The sequence below is a fragment of the Halichoerus grypus genome, chromosome 8, assembly GCF_964656455.1.
Source record: "Halichoerus grypus chromosome 8, mHalGry1.hap1.1, whole genome shotgun sequence".
In the NCBI taxonomy this organism is placed as follows: Eukaryota; Metazoa; Chordata; class Mammalia; order Carnivora; family Phocidae; genus Halichoerus; species Halichoerus grypus.
In genome coordinates, this window is record NC_135719.1 from 33,340,939 (window position 1) to 33,359,244 (window position 18,306).

At 35.9% G+C, this 18,306-nt stretch overlaps 1 protein-coding gene across 7 annotated transcripts in view; it reads left to right on the plus strand.

Moving 5' to 3' along the window:
• GABRG3 (gamma-aminobutyric acid type A receptor subunit gamma3) overlaps positions 1–18,306 on the plus strand; it is a 742,225-nt gene that overhangs the window by 369,802 nt on the left and 354,117 nt on the right. The gene's annotated exons all lie outside the window — the stretch shown is intronic.

Consider the following 18,306-nt stretch of genomic DNA (forward strand, 5'->3'; position numbering starts at 1 on the left):
TTTCATCTTATGGTATCACTTATCTCTTCAATTCTACCCTCATCATCCAGTAGTTGTTTGTCTCTCTTTTTCTCAGCTTCTTTATTCTCCACCATTTGGTCTTCTATCTCAATAATTCTCTCCTCTGTCTCATTTATCCTAGCAGTTAGAGCCTCCATTTTCGATTGCACCTCATTAATAGCCTTTTTGATTTTGACTTGTTTAGATTTTATTTCTTTTATCTCTCCAGAAAAGGATTCTCTAGTATCTTCCATGGTTTTTTCAAGCCCAGCTAGCATCTTTATAATTGTGATTCTGAACTCTAGTTCTGACATCTTACTATTGTCCGTATTAATTAGGTCACTGGCAATCAGTACTGCCTCTTGTTCTTTTTTTTTTTTTTTTTTTGAGGTGAATTTTTCTGTCTTGGCATTTTGTCCAGAGGAGAATAGATGAACAAGAGAACAAAATGCTAACAGGGTAACAACGACCCCAGAAAAATATACACTAAACAAATCAGAAAAGACCTGAAACCAGTGGGAAAAGAAAGGGAAAGAAAGAAAAAAAAAGAATATGATCTAATATGATCAGGCTGGTGTATAGATCAGTGCCACACACTAGATTTTGTGCATTTTTTGGTCTGTTAGAAGAAACTGCCTCCCAAAATTTTAAAGAAAAAAAAGCTTATATATGTACAAAAATAAGGGTAAATATAATGAAGGGATGGAGTATGACTGTAAAGGTGAAAATTATAAATGATTTTATAAAAGGAATTGATAAGATAAGAAGTTGTTTGAAAAAAGAAAGAAGAGAAAATTTAAAAAAAGGGGGCGAGAGAATGTGATCAGGCAGGAGACTAGAACAAAGCCATATACTAGAGATTTATGGTATATTTTGGTCTGTTAGAAGAAATTGTATCCCAAAATTTTAAAGAGAGAACAACTTATATATATATATATATATATATATATATATATATATATATATATATATATCAATATATCAAAAATAAGGTTAACTACTATGAAGGTATAGAATATGACTCTAAAATGAAAAATAAAAAAAATTTTTTTAAAAAGGGATTGATAATATGTTGGTTGAAAAAGGGAAAAAGAAAAATTAAAGAAAATTTGAGAAATTAACTTTGAAAGACTAAGGAATCATGGTAAAAAAGCCATGAATTCTATGTGCAGTATTCCCCTAGTGCTGGAGTTCTGCCATTCTCATTGATCAGTAAACTTGGTCTTGGCTGGCTGTTCTTGCTGATCTTCTGGGGAGGGGCCTGTTGCACTGATTCTCAAATGTCTTTGCTGGAGGCGGAATTGCCCCGCCCTTGCCAGGGCCCCGGGGTAAGTAATCTGCTCCGGTTTGCTCTTGGTAGCTTCTGTTCCCTGAAAGCTTTCTGTACAGGTTTGGAGGATGAGACAAAAAATGGCAGCTTCCCAATATCTGCCCCAGAGGAGCCGAGAACTTGGGGCCCCACTCCTCAGTGAGCCCCCAGAGAGAAGCAGTCAATCATTCCTGTCTCCCCGGTCTCTGGCCGCACTCCGTGCTCACCCGGCCTGTGACCGAGAGTTTCTGTCTCTGGCACCTGACTTTGTGTGGAGTCTCCAAACCCAGCAGGTTCCTGTGGTGCACTCCCGCACCGCCCTTCCCGGGGGAGGAAGGGGAGTTTCCCTGGATCTGCCGCTTATTAGGTCCCTGCTGGAGGAGCAGTGGCCCGACTGTGCCGTGGATCACGGTTTATGGCAACCCCCAGCTGACAGCCTGCACCTCGGCTCCATCTCTGCAGCCAGCTTCCCCGCTCCAATACCTGGGAGCTCTGCCACACTCAGGCATCCCCGGTCTTTCTGTGACCCTGATGGTCCTGAGTCCACACTGTCCCAGCGAGGGTTCCACCCCCCGCTTAGCCACTGGAGTGATGTCTCTCAGGGGAGCAGACTTTTAAAAAGTTCCAATTTTGTGTGGTCCACTGCTCTATCACTTGCTGGTAGCCGGCTCCCTCCCCCTGCAGTCTATCTTCCCAAATATCACCTCGGATTCACTTCTGCACATGTCCTGCCTTCCATAAAGTGGTCGGTTTTCTGTGCAGAGAGTTGCTGCACTCTCCTATTGAGTTTGTTGGTGTTCAGAATGGTTTGATAACTATCTAGCTGAATTCCTGGGACCAGATGAAATTTAGGTCTCCTACTCCTCCACCATCTTGCTCCTCCTCCCTAGCAATTAACTATTGAAGAAAGAAAGGGAAGAAAGAAAAGAAAGAGTAGGAGGTTAAGAAAGAGGAAAAGGAGGAGGAGGAGAGGAAGAAGGAAAAGGAGAAAAAGAAGGGGAAAGAGAATCCATTAGTAAACAGTAATATTCATAAGTAAACAGTGAAATAATATTTGCATTCATGAGACTGCAAATCTTTTTTTTATTATTATTTTATTTATTTTTTTGACAGAGAGAGACATGAGAGAGGGAACACAAGCAGGTGGAGCGGGAGACGGAGGAGCAGGCTTCCTGTTGAGCGGGCAGCCCGATGCAGGGCTTGATTCCAGGACCCTGAGATCATGACCTGAGTCAAAGGCAGATGCTTAATGACTGAGCCACCCATGTGCCCCTATGAGACTGCAAATCTTGAAAAGTCTGATAATATCAAATATTGGTGAGGATATGCAAAAATAAGAACTCTTTCCTATATCTTCCTGAAGGAAGTTAAAATTGGAAAATGACTTTGGGGAATAACAGGTTGTAGGTAATCATTTTGAAATAAGCTAAATATTTATACATTTATACATTCACAATTATACCTCTCAATTGTTAAGATATTTTTATTATGAATAAATATTTATTATGAATCAAGGAAGGTTTTTCTTCAATATTGAGATAATGCTACAATTTCTTACTTTGTAACATAATTTCTGATGTTGAGCCAACCTTGGGTTCCTGGCATAACTTGTATTTGTTCAGGATGATTTGTTATTTTTATACACATTTAGTTTTGATATAACTATTTATTTAGGATTTTTGTATTTTTGAGTTTGGCAGAATAATGGATCCCCAAAGATGTCTGCATCAGAATCCCCAGAACCTGTGAATATTATCTTACATAAGTAAAGGGACTTTGCAGATGTGAATATGTTAAGGATTTGAGATGGGGAAATGATGCTAGTGTCTGGTATGTGAGTTTAATTACAGGGGTTCTAAGAGAGGCATAACACCAGAGTCAGAGAGGGAGACGTGACAAGGAAGCACAAGGTGATGTCAGACTAGAGCCAAGGAATGCCACAGCCTCTGGAAATGGGAAAAAGCAAGGAAATGATTCTCTCCTTGATCCTCCACACAAGCATGCAGCCCTGCTAACCCATGTTGGACTTCTAACCACCAGAATTATGAGAGCTGCAGTTTGTGCCACTACATTTGTGGCAATTTGCTGCAACAGCAGTAAAAAACTAATACAATGTCCTTAATTGCATTTGGTATTTTTCTTGTATTTTCTTTGTTTTGTTTATTGTTAAGAATATTTTTGCTTCATAAAATCAGTGAATAGCTTCCTTTTTTTTTAATTCTCTGAATCAGTTTTACAAAATTGAAATCATCCACTTATTCAACATTTGATAAAGAAACTCCCCGGACTATGTACGTTTTTGTTTGGGTGAGGGTTGGGGGTAGGCCCTGGCAAAGTGTTTTACAACAATTTCAGTTCTCTTAATTGCATACGGTAGCCTCCTGTTTTTAGTTTATTAGTTTGATTTTGATAAATAAAAATTCTGCAGAGAATTTTCTATTTCATCTAAAATTTTAAATTTATTCACACCAGGTTGTTTGTCATATTCTTTTGTTATTATTAAAACTTATCCTCATTTGTGGCTGTATTCTTTCTTTTATTCCTAATATTTTGTATTCATGCTTTCCTTTTCCTTTAAAATCAGTCCTTTTGAAGTTATTTTTGTTTTATTCAGTCTCTATTTTAATATTTTTCTATATCTTTTTCTCCAGCTTTATTCACATATAATTTACACATAATAAAACCTGCTAATTCTGTGTAGTTTATTGATATTTAACAATTGTTTATAGTCATGTAACTTCCACTACAAGCAACATTTCCATCACCCCATCATCTTCATGCCCCTCTGCAATCAATCTCCTCCATTCATCTAGCCCCAAGCAGTCACTGATGTGCTTCTTGTCACTGTGGTTTTTCTTGGTTTAAAATTTTATATAAATGGAATGATGCAATATGTAGTCATTTGTGGTTGACAGATTTTACTTCATGCCATGTTCTTAAGATTCATCCATTGTTGTTGTGTTTATCAATAGTTCATTTGCTTTTATATAATTAATATTTTATAGCATAGACTACTACAATTTATTCACTCACAACTTGACATACATTTGAGCTGTTCCCAGAGTTTGGCTATTATGAATAATGTCACTCTGAACATTTGCATACAAATCTTTATGTGAGCATATGTTTTTATTTCTTTTGGGTAAATTCCAAGGAACAGGCCTGCTGGGTTTAGATGATAAGTATATGACTAACTTTATAAGATGCTGACAAATAATTTTCCAAATTTTCCAAAATGGCTGTACCATTTTATATTCCTATTAGTAATATAGAAGATTTCAGGGTACTCCACATCTCTAGCAATGCTGAATAATGACTTTGAACATCTTTGACAGGATTGAGTTTGTGTCTATAATTTTATTAATTTTTCCCCATTATGCTGATTTTAAAAACCGTAAAGAACGGTAAAAATACATAAAAGATAAAAACCATAGTTTTTAGGTTGTTTCATGTATAATACTTATACATGAGTATAATATAATACTCAAATATAATACACTATATTTGAGTGTTTGCTTTAAGAATTAAAATAGGCTTCCTTAAGTTTTCACAATCTATTTAGAATTGAAGTTGTACTACCACACACAAAATATAGAAATTCCAAAACTGCATAAATCCACTTACCTCTCTCCCCTGTACTTTATGCTATAGTTGTTAAATGTATTTTTAATGTATATATTATCCATGAGAAAATATAGTATTTGCTCAAAACTGTCATATCTTTATAAGGAAATTAAGAGGAAAAATGTAAAAAGTTGATGATTTTTATTTACACAGATATTTAAATTTACAAAGTTCTTCCATGTTTTCATATATAATTTTTCCTGAGCCTGAAGAATTTTCATTATCATACACACAGACACACACAGACACACACACACTTTTGTCCAGTTTACCTATTTAAATATTATTTCATTTTTTCTGCCCATTCTCTCTCTTCCCTCTTTTTAAGACTCTAATTCCTCAAATGTTGATGTCTACGAAGTCTCTAAGATTTTATACATTTTACTTATTTTTCAATCTAGACAATCTATCTTTGAGTTCATTGGAACTATCATCTGTCATCTATGTTTTTCTGCTCATTATGGATAAACTTAACTCCCTGTATTGAATGAAGAATATGAGAAAACATTCTAACAATATCACATACTTATGAAACAAAAAGGGCAGGGAAAACCTAGTGACCTAACTAACTTTGTAAATAAGTGGAGTCTGTAAGACTAAAGACCAAAAACTGTACATAAACACTGTACACTAGATGATAAATTTATGTCCTTTGAGAGTATGGTTTAAAATTCTGATACCACTACCTAGTATACTAAAATTGCACAGTTAAATAAATGGATGGCAGATGTAGGAGTCAGGTTTCTCATGGTTGGAGTGAGAATTTTTACATAAGCAAAGGGAGGAGGCTGGAATGATCTGTGTGGCAATGATTTAGAATTGGTTATGATTTAGCTGAGTGTGAATTCATGTTTAATTTAATATAGATATAGTTACAAGTAGGAATATTTATAAATAAATGTATACATAGAGTAGTACACACATAGATATGTGTTGTTCTTTCAGCTAAGAGTGCCTAGAAGCAACAAGCATAACTAGTATCCAGATAGTGGTTTCTAATACCAGTCTCCAATAAAAAAGATGTAAACCAGGGCTTCTTGGAGAAGTGGCAGATTATAGGGCTGGGGAAGTAAATACATGAGTCTGGAGTATCTTATAGTGCCAGAAAGCAAGACAGTTCTAAAAACACACACACGCATACATTGGTGGAGGTATGTCAAAAATGCACATGAGCCAATAAAAGAGTGGAAAAACTGGAAGAATTTGAGCCAAAAATATATAAAAAGGACAATTGGTTTATAAGTGAAAGTATAAAATAAATACCATGAGACCATACTGATATAAATGAAAAATTAAATAAATAAATAAATGAATGAATGAATAAATAAATAAGTAAATAAATGTGGAGAAGGGGCAAATCTTCCTTATAGGAGAATTCCAGATAATTTATGTAGATACCCTTTTCCAGAAGGTGAAGCTCAATCCTTCCCCAACCTGAGTGTAAACTAGACTTAATGATTTTCTTTTAAAAAACTAGAATATGGAAAGAGGGCAAGAAAGTAACTTTACAGAGGAGAAACTTGACAAACATGACCCCATCCAGGGGATCAAGGTCAAGATCACCAGTGCTAAGCAGGCATGTGCCCTTGATAGATTGTATTGAGTGTGTCACTATACCTCTGTGGTCTTCCATCCAAAAACCATAACCCAAGTCTAATCATGAGAAAAACATCAGACAAATCACAATTAAAGACATTCTACACAATTCCTAACTAGTACTCTTCAAAATTGTCAAGGTTTTCAAAAACAAAGAAAGTCTGAAACTGTCACAACCACAAAGAACCTAAGGAGAAATGGCAACTCAAAGTGATGTGGTACACTGGATGGGATTGTTATGGAAAAACCTAAGTTTGGCTACTTGTGGCTCAAAAAGCCAACGCTCAAGAGATGAGTTTTGATTGGAAAGGAATATGAGCTTTATTCGGAAGGCCACCACCTGGGGAGAAGGGACATTCTTGCCCAAAAACCAATTCCAAGGTTTCTGCCTGGCCCAAAGATTTTTAAAGGAACTTTACAACAGTTCATCAGTAAAAGAGGAGTGCAGTGGTCTGTAACGCTTCTTGATTGTGTGCAGACTCAATGGTGCCAATTACAGACCTTATCATGGTGTTTAGAGGCTGTGTAATGGTGCCTGGGGGGAGGTTGTATAAGAGGGTCTGGTTCTGAGTCTTTCTAGGAAGCAATGCATGATCTATAGATATACAAAGAAAGGTTTAGTTAATCAATCATGTGGGCTAAAGGTTTAGTTAATCAATCATGTGGGCTAAATCATGTGTTTGCTAAAATTTAAAGACTACTAAGTTGGCTGGAGGGGTCTAGGCATTGGCTTCGGGATCATGGAATAAAAAAAGTGTACTAGGTAAAAACTAGGAAATATGAATACAGGGCTCCTGAGTGGCTTAGTCAGTTAAGTGTCTGCCTTCGGCTCAGGTCATAATCTCCGGGTCCTGGCATTGAGTTCTGCATCGGGCTCCCAGCTCAGTTGGGAGTCTGCTTCTCCCTCTCCCTCTGCCACGCCCCCTGCTTGTGTTCTCTCTCTCTCTTTCAAATAAATAAATAAATAAAATCTTAAAAAGAAAAGAGCTTGTATATTAAAAAAAAGAAATATGAATAAAATATGGACCTTAGTTAACAATAATGTATCAATATTGGTCCATTAATTGTTACAAATATTTCATACTAATCTAACATGTTAATAATAGGAAACACTGGGTAAAGGTGTATGAGAACTTTATACTATCTTTCCAGTTTTTCTGTAAATCCAAAACTGTCCTTAATTTAAAAATTATTAAGAAAATAAATAAAACATTAAAAAACCATACTTACAGTTTGTTGAATTATACAATGAATTATATGTGTCCCAATAACAACAAAAGTTCTCCTATTTTCTGGGGCACCTGGGTGGCTCAGTCGGTTGAGCATCCGATTCGGTTTTGGCCTAAGTCATGATCTCAGGGATGTGGGATCCAGCCCCATTTTGGGTTCCATGCTCAGTATGGAGTCTGCTTGATATTCTCTCTCTTTCCATCTCCCTTCCCGGCCCCTCTCCCTGCTCACACTCTTTCTCTCTCAAATAAATAAATAAAATCTTTAAAAAATTTTTCTCTTATAAAACTTTTCTCAGTAATTATAGAAAGAATAATATTAATGGAGAATCTTATAGGTGTTTCAGAAATACACACACACACACACACTCAAATATACACACACACTGTATTCATTGCCAAACTGTGCTTAAATTCCCAAGATATTTGGATATTTGGCTATGTGATATGGGTCAGAAGCAAATGGTCAAGAAAGAATCTTGAGACATTTTGATGCAAAAAGGTGTTTTTATTATAGCACAGGGACAGGACCTCTGGGCAGAAAGAGCTGCACTGGGTTTGTGAGGAGTGACTGATTACATACTTTTAAGTTGACAGGGGTAGAGATAAAGGAAGTTTCTAAAGTTATTTTCTTTTTTTAAAAGATTTTTATTTATTTATTTGAGAGAGAGAGCGAGAGAGAGCACGAATGGGGTGAGGGGCAGAGGGAGAAACAGACTCCCCGCTGAGCAGGGCGCCCGCTGTGGGGCTCGATCCCAGGACTCCAGGATCATGACTTGAACTGAAGGCAGGTGCTTAACCCACTGAGCCAGCCAGGCACCCCATAAAGTTATTTTCATATGTTAAAGAATACTTACAGGATCCTGGAGTTCTGGCTATTGTCAAGCTAAGGTTTTTTACCTCTAACAAAGCATTAACATTAAGGCAGTTGTGAGTTCCTTGAGGAATGTCTAATACTCTGCTTGTCTCAAGTATTTGTAAATAGGCTGCAAGTTGTAAGGAAATTTAATTTTATCTGCATTTCTTTTGCCTTTGTTCTCCTTATCAAGGCAACTTTCCATAACTGGCTATTTTGATTATTATAAAGTTAGATATAACCCATACTTATGAAAGTAGATCCATGATTAATAGCTTTGTATTCTAGGATAAACATGGCCTTCTGTGTAATTTTAGATATCACTTGTATTTTTACTTAACTTTATTGTAGGTTGCTGTGAATCTTAATGCTTTGTATGTTAATATCTGTGCTATGTCTAGATGACATATTAGTATAACCTTGGTTTTCGTTCTCAACATCAGTCATTAAAATCATCCCCATCTATGATTTGTACCCATATAATTGAATCCCACTGAAATCTATCAACATGGCAGCAGATGGTCTTATTTTAAAACACCAGTTTTCATTTAACTTCAAGAAGTAAAACAGAATTATGCAGTCCATTCGAGAAGTTTCTTAGTTAATGAAAACATTCTGTAGAAAATGAATATTTTGTCCTTTTATAGTATTCCAAATCTTGTCAAAATCATTGAACTCTTTTAATGTGAACTGAAGAACAAACAAATGTGTTTGGGGCAGAGTTGTAATTCTGACCTCATTTCATCCTGCTATTGTTGGGGCAGCCCTCCATTAGAAAGAAGAACCTGTGCTCTTCCTTCGTGCTGTACTCTTTGTATGTCTAATAAATTTGGCTATGGATTAGATGTATGAGAGAGAGAGAGAAAGGGGGCATGGGTGTGTCTCCCCATGTAACTAACACTCCAAATGTCTTTGAGGCATTTGCGTACTGGTGTTAGAACAGGTTATCTAACGTTGTTTCCTAGATAATCAGCCATGCCACTTAGTTGAAATAAGGACTATGTCCTGGTGTGCAGAGATGGGAGAGAAGCAGTGATACGAAAAGCAACTTTCTGCAAGCTGTTACTATTGCTACCAAGATGCAGTCTATTTCTATACGAGCAGTAAACAGAAGTGCTTTCAGACAAGGGACAAAGGGAAAAGAAATCGGGGCTATCTCCATAGCAACATAGATCTACTGTTGTTGGTAGATTATACTTTTCTTTACCTAATAATATTGATATTAGTCATTAATAATTTTATAGGAGTAGAAATTTAGAAAGTCCTGATCTTGAAATAATAATGGCCTAAAATGAAAGACATAGAAACTGCATTAATTGAAAATGTCACCAAGGTCCAGGGGTGATGCTGTGAATTTGGATAACTGACACTGGGGAAACTAAGGGATTACTGATGGCTACAAATGTTGCTTTTTATTTTTCTGCAAAATTCAGAGAAATTTTCCTTAATTCATTTGTACCAAGGACTGCGTCAGGGGACAAGTGCAAGATATAGAATAAGTAGACATTAGGGGTGCCTCGGTGGCTCAGTCAGTTAAGCATCTGCCTTCGGCTCAGGTCATGATCCTGGAGTCCCCAGGATGGAGTCCTGTGTCAGATTCTCTGCTAAGCGGGAAGTCTTCTCCCTCTGTGCCTCACCCCACTCTTGCTCACTCTCCCTCTCTCAAATAAATAAATAAATAAAACCAAAAGTAGACATTAGAGAAGTGGTGTAAATGGAATTAGGTTTAGAATGTATGGAGGGGGAATCTGAATAGATTGCAACATTACATAACAAAGATCTGATTAAAAAAAAAGAGAAAAATGTAATTGATGCAGTAATGTGAGTGTGTTCCTTGGAAGTAAACGCTGGAGGGAAAGGAGAAAGAAAAGCAAACAGAGGGTAAGATTGCACAGCTGGAAAAGCACTTTAGGGCTATGCATGCTCAATTTGCATATGAAGTGTTAAAAGGCATTCATTCGTGCAAATATTTATTGAGCCTCTACTATATGCCAGATACTATTTTAAGTTCTTGGAGTATTTAAGTGATTTAACAGACAAGCATCCTTGTCTTTGTGGAGATATATTCTCAAGGAAAAATATGGACACTAAAAAGTAAAGATAATGAATAAGAAGGTTGTGCATGTGTGCATGTGTGGGTACATGACAAGTGCTATAAAAGAACGCAAAATCAGCAGGATAGCAGGTATAAAGGTGGAGCTCTAATTTAAGATGGAATATCAGGGTTGGCCTCATTGGGTAAGCAACATTTCTGGAAGTTAGCCATGCCAAATAGTTTAAAAAGAACATCCCAGTAAGAAAGAAGGGGACTGTCTTGACAGTATCACATGCCAGATAACGGCAGACCAGAAATAAAACCTAGTGCCTGTCCTCTGTGTCTCATTGTCTTCTCTATCCCTCCATTTTAAACAGTTGCCCACCAATATAATTTCCTCTACAACTGTTGTAGTTCAGAGGTTCTCAAAAGGCTGTCCTTGGACCAGCAGCATCAAAATTACCTGGGAGCTGGTTAGAAATATAAACTATCAGGTCCTACCCAAAGACTTACTGAGTTTAACAAGCTCCTCAGGTAATTCTGATAGTTATTTCTCTAAATACACTGCACATCCTCTTCAGTGACTTGCCTCACTTTTGATTCTGGGGTCTGTGACATCTTTCATAAATGAGTCCTAATTTATCAACTATCCTAGTCCCCCAATATCCCAATTTGGTTTTTTTGTAAGAAGGAAATATTCAACAGAAGTTATTCCAGAATAAAGAAGACATGCCTTCAATGTAGTGTAATCAGAACCAAGTAAGACAGAATGGATACCCAAAGATGAGGGCCTGGCCTAGTGCTATCCTAACAAAGAATAAATGTAAGAACAGCCAAGTTCTGGGACACCAATTCAACCAACCTGGAGGAAATTCTGGGGGAAAGGAATCTCATCCATGGAGAGAGAAAGGATTTTCTAGAACCAATCTGAGAACAAAGGGCCTCTGGAGAGAGAGACCCATCAAAAGTCACTGTTGAGTCAATTTTCACCTAAATGTGGGGCAGTGTAGATTTTTAATTAAGTTTTATTATGTTTTCTTCCTTTCCATTACTTAATATTAGAATTATATTCCAACGAGGTGGATAAGTACAAGGATGTCTTATATCTTTTTACTCCTTCACTTTAGCCTAAAATCATACTAGTAGTCATGATGTTTTGAACCATATTGGACTCCAATTCTGATAATAGTGAATAAGGGAAATCAGAACAACTAACCCACTAAAAATAACCACAAAAGCTGAACAAAATACAAAAATTCTGCTTGAAAGCATGGGAAATCAAGCATCATGGCTGTGAAAAGTTTTGGGACAAAGATTCAAGTGAAAAGAAAATTCACAGTAGGTAGCCAGGCAGTTAGGACTATGTTACCTTAAGGAGCATCTGCATTTTGGGAGAGGCTGTTGACAAGCTGAGACTCTAAGCAGAAATTCTAGCCAACCCTATAGGGATTAGAGACAAAAATTAATGTCCAGAGCCCTCCAAGAGGATGTCTGGTGAAACCTGCAAACTTTGGATTTCAACTCCCAAAGTCTACAGACTAGAAGTAAAAGTGGATGGAAATAGACCCACACTGAATCCAGTTCCTAAAATGGGGAAAATGTAGGTGTTATAATGGAGCAAATACAGCTGTCATTATTTGCAGATAATTAGGAATGCAGATGGGTGTTTTGGAATGATGGAATGAGGAGCTCAGCAGATCCTTTTTTTTTTTTTTTTGGCAAAACAACCATTTAACTGCAGAAAATTATAACACACACACACACACACACACACACACACAATCATTTAAAGCCTCTGGAGCTCATCCTGAGTACATACAACAAATGGAGAACCATTCAAGAAATCTACTAATAAGTCTCAGTAAGAAGAGCAAAAGCCTGTGGTGTTTAAGCCACATCTGCCCCCCTCCCCCACCTTTATCTTATGGAAGTTTAAATACAGGCACTGTACTCTGGACAGGTGCCTCCAACAAGACTGGGGCTCCCTCTCCCCTCAAATCCTAATCTAGGACTACAGTTTCACTGGGATGGGCAGGCTGCTGGCATTTCAAATAAAGTCAGTCTTTTCAGGCAGAGCTATGGAGATCTTTAACCCTATGACCTACCTTTACTCTGGGCAGAAACAGGAACTGGGAGGGAGACAGTGGCTTTCTACTTCTTCCAGGGTGAATTTGCTCTATGAGCTGAAAATGGGAGGAATAGTAGTCCCTGCTCCTGTAGGCTTGTCCTTCCTGGTATGGGATCTTCACCCACAGGTGACCTGTGATAGGGGTTACTGGGGCCCCAAGTGTTTATGGCCTGCTGTGCTTGGAGTGATCTCTTACCCTGTGAGTAGGGGTGGCATGAAGAAGGAGCCTCTGTCCTCTCTGTTGCACTTACCTTGACTAGAGCTTGTGCAACATGGGAGTGACAGTAGCGATGATGAGACCTGATTATAAGAAATGCTAAGATATTCTTCTGACTGTGAGCAGGTGATCCTAGACAGTAATTCCACATGAAAACAAAAGCACCAGTAAAGGTAATTATGTAATTACAAAAGACAGTATAATTGCATATTTCTTCTCTTAATTGATTTAAAAGCAATTGCATAAAACTATATGTATATATAAAGAGAAATTTAATTAATAATAATAGCATAGAGGAAGTGAGTGAGAATAAAACTGTACTAGATGAAGATTATTGATACCAGATGCTAATTTGAATCCACTGGAAAAAATGAAAAGAATCAGAAATGGTAAATAAGATGGTTAATATAACAACTCTACAAATATAAATGTATACTTGATCTCTTTTCTTTTGGCTTTCTTAAGATGTATAAGATTATATAAAATAATAACTAAACAATGTGTTGAGTTTTTAACATATATAAATGTCATACATATAACAATAACACAAAAATCAGAGGAAATGGAGCTATGTAGAGTAAAGTTTCTACATTTCCCTGGACTAGTTTTGTGCAAATCTGAAATATATTTAATGAGCTAAGATGTATTGTGTAGTCCAAGAACAACTAAAAATATAATTTTTAAAATACAATTTAAAAAATTACTGCAGAAATTCAAATGTTATATTAGAAAACATCCACTTAATATAAAAGAAATAAATAAACAAGGAACAAAAGAATAAAAAAGTAGGAATAATATTAAAAAAAGCAAATGGCAGATGTAAACCAACCATATCAATGACATTAAATCTGAGTGAATTAAATAATTTAATTAAAGGCAGAGATTATCAGATTAGAAAAAAAGAGGACCCGGGCGCCTGGGTGGCTCAGTTGGTTAAGCAACTGCCTTCGGCTCAGGTCATGATCCTGGAGTCCCGGGATCGAGTCCCACATCAGGCTTCCTGCTCAGCAGGGAGTCTGCTTCTCCCTCTGATCCTCCTCCCTCTCATGCTCTCTGTCTCTCATTCTGTCTCTCGCAAATAAAAAAAATAAAATCTTAAAAAAAAAGAAAAAAAAAAAGAAAAAAAGAGGACCCTACCTACCATATGTTGTCCACAAAGATACACTTTAGATTCAGGGATGCAAATAAGTTGAATGTAAAATGATGGAAAGAGATTAACACAAAAACAGCCAATGTTAGTGTGCTAAAGTGACTATACTAATATCAGGCAAAGTTGACTTTAAGAAAAACAAATGTTGCCAGAGATAAATAGGGGCATTACATAATGATAAAATGGTCAATGCATCAGGAAGATACTAACATACATGAACATAAAAACAGAGCCTCATGTAAGGACCGCATATGGAATATAGTCAATGGTATTATAATAGTGGTCTGTGGTGACAGATTGTAGCTACACTTGTGGTAAGAATAGCGTAATGTATAGAATTATCAAATCACCATGTTGTTCACCTGCAACTAATGTAACATTATGTGTCAACTATACTTCAATTAAAAAAAAAAGCTCCAAAATATATAAAGGAAAAGCAGAATTGAAAAGAGACATACACAATTCAACAATAATATTTGGAGTTTCCAATGACCACTTCCAATAATGGATAGAACAAATAGAAATCAATAGGGAAATAGAAGACTTGAACAACAATATAAATCAATTAAACCTAACAATTGTCTCTAGAATACTCATCCCAAAACAGCAAAATGCACATTCTTCTCATGGGTAACATGGAACATTCCCCAGGAAAAACCACCTCCGAGGCCAGAAAACGAGACTCAATAAATTTAAAAGGATTGAAATCATGCAATGTATAGTCTTTAACAACAATGGAATTGAATTAGAAATCAATAATTTTATACATAAAATATCCAATAAAGTCTATTTTTAAAAAGTAATGTGTGACTTTTCCATGGTTCTTGGCCATAACATCAATATTTCATAATTAACTATTTTATATACCAATGAAAAACCAGTTAAAACTAAAATTTTCTTAAAGATACAATTTATAAGTTCCTGTTCTAGGTTAGATAGGATAAACATTCTTCACTCTTTCTTTCCCACTTCATTACAGCAATAAAAAACATAGGCAGAGTGCCTGAAACACCTATTTGAAGACACTGAAAATTAAATAATAGCAGGTAGATTGGGAAAGAACACCAAAATTTGAAGTACCACACACAGTCAAGGAATTTACCATTGTTTTTCTTCCAGGATCTTCTGACCTGAATTCAACACAAGTTGAAATCTGGAAGTCAGCACTATTTTGTAAACAATGAGAGCTCTTAAAATAAGCCCTCTGGTCCTGCTTGAGGAGTTGGACAAGAACTAATTCATAGAGAGGACAAAAATCTCCCATTTCCTCCCCCCATTACTTTCATTCTCTCACATCTGAGTCCCTATATGAATCAAGTATATTTCTGCATAGTATAAATATATATTGGAAAACAGAAAAGTTTGAAAACATCATTTAAAATAAGTCCAAAATTGAAAGACTCAGGTATAAAAGTAACAAAATATGCACAGTGTCAGTTTATAGAAAACTAAAAATGCTGATAAAAGAAATCAAAGAGGACATAAAAAAATGAAGAGCTACATTGTGTTCATCAAATGGAAAACTCATATGGTAAACATAAAAATTATCCACAAATTGATACATAGTTTGAATGCAAAATCAATCCAAATCCCAGAAGGATTTTTGTAGATATGGACAAGTGATTCTACAATTTATTGGAAAAGTAGAGGAACTAGACTATCCAAAACAATTCTGAAAAAGTATGATAAAGCTTTAGCAGAAGATAATTTTGGAGAATGTCAGAACTGTTCCATACTCTTATTATGTTGATAGTTACACAAATATATACATGTTTAAAATTCATGCAACTGTATATCCACAGAAAGAGTTACTGTATGATAAATACAGAAATAAAATATAATATCAAATACCTAAGGAACTCCTAACAAAAGATGCTCATTACCTTATAGCTAACTATAAACTATTATTAGGAGAATTAAGAGACCTAAGTAAAGGTTTGTGTATTCTATGTTCATGGATTTGGGAGACTCTATATTGGAAACAAGGCAATTATCCATTAATCTGTAGAATCAATACAATCTCTATCAAAATCCTATTGGTTTTTGTTTTTGTAAAAATTTATAAGCTAATCCTAAAATGTATGTAATATGCACATAACTAGAAATGACCAGCATATTTTTTTTTGTTTGAATATAGCTGACAAACAATGTTACATTAGTTTCAGGTGTACAATTTAGTGATTTGACAAGTTTATACATTATGCTGTGTTCACCACAAGGGCAGTTACCATCTGTCCCAATATATCGCTATTACAATATCATTGACTCTATTCCTTATGCTGTCCCTCTTATTCCTGTGATTTACTCATTCCATAACAGGAAGTCTGGATCTCCCACTCCTTTTCCCCAATTTTGTCCAACCCACCACCCCCATGTATTTTATTTTATTTTATTTTATTTTTTAAATTTTATTTATTTATTTGACAGAGAGAGACACAGCGAGAGAGGGAACACAAACACGGGGAGTGGGAGAGGGAGAAGCAGGCTTCCCGCGGAGCAGGGAGCCCGACGCGGGGCTCGAACCCAGGACCCTGGGATCATGACCTGAGCCGAAGGCAGACGCTTAATGACTGAGCCACCCAGGCGCCCCACCCCCATGTATTTTAATAAAAAGAACAAGTTGGAAGGACTTGCTCTACTGGATATCAATATCTATTAGAAAGCTATAATGGTTATGATAGTGGTAGCTGTGTCAAGGTACACTAACAGGTCAGTGGAACAGATTCAAGAATCTGGAAAAAAGGCCTGGGCATATATAGACACTAGGTTTATGAAAAGATTGGCATTGCCAAACAGTGAGAAAAACACAGCCTTTTCAGTCAGTAGTGTTGGGATAACGGTACAGCAATATGAGAAGAAAATGTAACATCTATCTCACACAAAACCCAATTCTGATGGATTATAGAGTAAAATATGAAAGACAAAACAATAAACCTTCTGGACATAAATAAACGGAGATATTCCTGTTAGTGTTATAGTCCTGGTAATTGACAGATCGGAAGCTGAATGCTAAATATTTTCATCAAATGCATTCTTGTTCTTCTCATGGTGATAGATATGAGTCATATTACATTTATGCACAGAAATCCCTTTATCCTGTTTTATCCTTTTATCACGTGCTTTAAAATAATTTTGGTAATATTAACCATTTTTAAAAAACACATTGATTATATAAATGTCGAGACTTCTCAAATAATTAAAATGGTCTTAGATCTACACAATGATTTTTGATGAATCTATATGTAGACTATACAAGTATATATTTCATTTGACTTCTGACGTTTTTCAACATGCACTCCTTTTGTAGTTCAAACTTCTTCGTTTGACTTTCCTGAAAACATCCAAATTTTGATTTTTTTTGTAGTTGTAGCATTCTACATTTTTAAACATGAGTTCTTTTTGAAAATATTTATTTAATGCAATTTGACAACTTCAAATGATATTTTCCTTGGAATTATATTTTGTAAATTACCTTCACTTATTCGGCTTCCTAATTCATAAGTATTTTCAAAAAAAATGTGAAAATGGTTTGGCTGTTTCCAGTTGAAAAGAAAGCATATCTCTTCACTGACACCACTTTGGATAAAAAATTGAGAAAGTTTTTACCTCATAAGGTAGTTGGGCAGATTAAAAAAAAATTTGTCAAACAATTGTAACACTTGGGATATATACTGTGCACACTTGTACACAGTAAATGAATTACTCACTGGTGCTTTAAAATGTCTAAGATTATAATCCAGGATCTTATTCCATGTCTTTAGTTTGGGTATATTTTTCATGTGAGAGAAATTCCTCTGATTAATGAGGAATTTAGTTTGTTTTAGGGAGTGGAGTTTTCAGCATGACCTCTGACTTCCACCTGGGCTATAGCTGTCAAACAAGGAGTGCTATTTTATGAAATGATGCTTTTCATCTCTACAAGTTTATATCAGAAAGTGGTGATTTTCAATCAATTCTTTTTTTAATCCTAATTTCCAAATTAAAATCACTTCTTAGATATTTGTGAAGAATCTAAAATGTTTAAATAGAAGATTAACAAAATCTCAGAAATTTCTTGTGATGTCACAAAGTACTATCTATCTAGAAAAAGAAAAAAAAACAAACTATCTTCTGTGAACCCTAATCCCCGAGCTGATAAAGTTTATGCTCGCTTGGTTTACTT